Genomic DNA, 3,905 nt, shown 5'->3' on the forward strand with positions numbered 1-3,905 from the left:
AATCGATAATTCGATTTGAGCCCTCGTATAGCATTTGGGTCTCTCGATGTGATTCCGCATTCCAGTCCCTTTGGGCACTGCTTGAGCCGCATCCCAGGGGGTTCCCTTCCCAATAATCTGCCTCGCAACCCGATTGCTATGCGGTGAGGCTCCTCGGCCGCCTCGGAACTATCTGTGTATCAGACGCATCGCGGGATAAGGGGTTGGCAACGGTAGTCGCCCCAAGCGCGTCCGATGCTTGGACCATTCCGAGGCGGCCCTGAAGCCTCTTCCGTCTAGCCGTTGGGTCCTTCTCGCCGCATCCCTCGCCTCGCACCCCGATTGCTATGCGGTGAGGCTCCTCGGCCGCCTCGGAACTATCTGTGTATCGGACGCGTCGCGGGATAAGGGGTTGTCACTGGTAGTCGCCCCAAGCGCGTCCGATGCTTGGACCATTCCGAGGCGGCCCTGAAGCCTCTTCCGTCTAGCCGTTGGGTCCTTCTCGCCGCATCCCTCGCCTCGCACCCCGATTGCTATGCGGTGAGGCTCCTCGGCCGCCTCGGAACTATCTGTGTATCGGACGCGTCGCGGGATAAGGGGTTGTCATTGGTAGTCGCCCCAAGCGCGTCCGATGCTTGGACCATTCCGAGGCGGCCCTGAAGCCTCTTCCGTCTAGCCGTTGGGTCCTTCTCGCCGCATCCCTCGCCTCGCACCCCGATTGCTATGCGGTGAGGCTCCTCGGCCGCCTCGGAACTATCTGTGTATCGGACGCGTCGCGGGATAAGGGGTTGTCACTGGTAGTCGCCCCAAGCGCGTCCGATGCTTGGACCATTCCGAGGCGGCCCTGAAGCCTCTTCCGTCTAGCCGTTGGGTCCTTCTCGCCGCATCCCTCGCCTCGCACCCCGATTGCTATGCGGTGAGGCTCCTCGGCCGCCTCGGAACTATCTGTGTATCGGACGCGTCGCGGGATAAGGGGTTGTCACTGGTAGTCGCCCCAAGCGCGTTCGATGCTTGGACCATTCCGAGGCGGCCCTGAAGCCTCTTCCGTCTAGCCGTTGGGTCCTTCTCGCCGCATCCCTCGCCTCGCACCCCGATTGCTATGCGGTGAGGCTCCTCGGCCGCCTTGGAACTATCTGTGTATCGGACGCGTCGCGGGATAAGGGGTTGTCACTGGTAGTCGCCCCAAGCGCGTCCGATGCTTGGACCATTCCGAGGCGGACCCGAAGCCTCTTCCGTCTAGCCGTTGGGTCCTTCTCGCCGCATCCTTCGCCTCGCACCCCGATTGCTATGCGGTGAGGCTCCTCGGCCGCCTCGGAACTATCTGTGTATCGGACGCGTCGCGGGATAAGGGGTTGTCACTGGTAGTCGCCCCAAGCGCGTCCGATGCTTGGACCATTCCGAGGCGGACCCGAAGCCTCTTCCGTCTAGCCGTTGGGTCCTTCTCGCCGCATCCCTCGCCTCGCACCCCGATTGCTATGCGGTGAGGCTCCTCGGCCGCCTTGGAACTATCTGTGTATCGGACGCGTCGCGGGATAAGGGGTTGTCACTGGTAGTCGCCCCAAGCGCGTCCGATGCTTGGACCATTCCGAGGCGGACCCGAAGCCTCTTCCGTCTAGCCGTTGGGTCCTTCTCGCCGCATCCCTCGCCTCGCACCCCGATTGCTATGCGGTGAGGCTCCTCGGCCGCCTTGGAACTATCTGTGTATCGGACGCGTCGCGGGATAAGGGGTTGTCACTGGTAGTCGCCCCAAGCGCGTCCGATGCTTGGACCATTCCGAGGCGGCCCCGAAGCCTCTTCCGTGTAGCCGTTGGGTCCTTCTCGCCGCATCCCTCGCCTCGCACCCCGATTGCTATGCGGTGAGGCTCCTCGGCCGCCTTGGAACTATCTGTGTATCGGACGCGTCGCGGGATAAGGGGTTGTCACTGGTAGTCGCCCCAAGCGCGTCCGATGCTTGGACCATTCCGAGGCGGCCCCGAAGCCTCTTCCGTGTAGCCGTTGGGTCCTTCTCGCCGCATCCCTCGCCTCGCACCCCGATTGCTATGCGGTGAGGCTCCTCGGCCGCCTTGGAACTATCTGTGTATCGGACGCGTCGCGGGATAAGGGGTTGTCACTGGTAGTCGCCCCAAGCGCGTCCGATGCTTGGACCATTCCGAGGCGGACCTGAAGCCTCTTCCCTCTAGCCGTTGGGGCTTTCTCGCCGCATCCCTCGCCTCGCACCCTGATTGCTATGCTGTGAGGCTCCTCGGCCGCCTTGGAACTATCTGTGTATCGGACGCATCGCGGGATAAGGGGTTGGCAGTGGTAGTCGCCCCAAGCGCATCCGATGCTTGGACCATTCCGAGGCGGCCCTGCAGCCTCTTCCGTCTAGCCGTTGGGGCCATCTCGCCGCATCCCCCACCTCGCACCACGATTGCTATGCGGTGAGGCTCCTTGGCCGCCTCGGAACTATCTGTGTATCGGACGCATCGCGGGATAAGGGGTTGTCACTGGTAGTCGCCCCAAGCGCGTCCGATGCTTGGACTATTCCGAGGCGGCCCTGCAGCCTCTTCCGTCTAGCCGTTGGGGCCATCTCGCTGCATCCCCCACCTCCTCGGCCGCCTCGGAACTATCTGTGTATCGGACGCATCGCGGGATAAGGGGTTGGCAGTGGTAGTCGCCCCAAGCGCGTCCGATGCTTGGACTATTCCGAGGCAGCCCTGCAGCCTCTTCCGTCTAGCCTTTGGGGCCATCTCGCCGCATCCCTCGCCTCGCACCCCGATTGCTATGCGGTGAGGCTCCTCGGCCGCCTGGGAACTATCTTCGTATCGGACGCATCGCGGGATAAGGGGTTGTCACTGGTAGTCGCCCCAAGCGCGTCCGATGCTTGGACTATTCCGAGGCGGCCCTGTGGCCTCTTCCGTCTAGCCGTTGGGGCCATCTCGCCGCATCCCCCACCTCGCACCCCGATTGCTATGCGGTGAGGCTCTTCGGCCGCCTTGGAACTATCTTCGTATCGGACGCATCGCGGGATAAGGGGTTGTCACTGGTAGTGGCCCCAAGCGCGTCCGATGCTTGGACTATTCCGAGGCGGCCCTGCAGCCTCTTCCGTCTAGCCGTTGGGGCCATCTCGCCGCATCCCCCACCTCGCACCCCGATTGCTATGCGGTGAGGCTCCTCGGCCGCCTTGGAACTATCTTCGTATCGGACGCATCGCGGGATAAGGGGTTGTCACTGGTAGTCGCCCCAAGCGCGTCCGATGCTTGGACTATTCCGACGCGGCCCTGTGGCCTCTTCCGTCTAGCCGTTGGGGCCATCTCGCCGCATCCCCCACCTCGCACCCCGATTGCTATGCGGTGAGGCTCCTCGGCCGCCTTGGAACCATCTTCGTATCGGACGCATCGCGGGATAGGGGGCTGTCACTGGTAGTCGCCCCAAGCGTGTCCGATGCTTGGACCATTCCTAGGCGGCCCTGAAGCCTCTTCCGTCTAGCCGTTGGGGCCTTCCCGCCCCATCCCTCGCCTCGCACCCCCGATTGCTATGCGGTGAGGCTCCTCGGCCGCCTTGGAACCATCTGTGTATCGGACGCATCGCGGGATAAGGGGTTGGCACTGGCAGTCGCCCCAAGCGCGTCCGATGCTTGGACCATTCCGAGGTGGCCCTGAAGCCTCTTCCGTCTAGCCGTTGGGGCCTTCCCGCCCCATCCCTCGCCTCGCACCCCGATTGATATGCGGTGAGGCTCCTCGGCCGCCTTGGAACTATCTGTGTATCGGACGCATCGCGGGATAAGGGGTTGGCACTGGTAGTCGTCCCAATCGCATCCGATGCTTGGACCATTCCGAGGCGGCCCTGCAGCCTCTTCCGTTTAGCCGTCGGGGCCTTCCCGCCGCATCCCTCGCCTCGCATCCCGATTCCTATGCGGTGAGTCTTCTCGGCCGCCGCGGAACTAT

Source organism: Cryptomeria japonica, unplaced genomic scaffold, assembly GCF_030272615.1.
Source record: "Cryptomeria japonica unplaced genomic scaffold, Sugi_1.0 HiC_scaffold_40, whole genome shotgun sequence".
NCBI classification, from domain to species: Eukaryota; Viridiplantae; Streptophyta; class Pinopsida; order Cupressales; family Cupressaceae; genus Cryptomeria; species Cryptomeria japonica.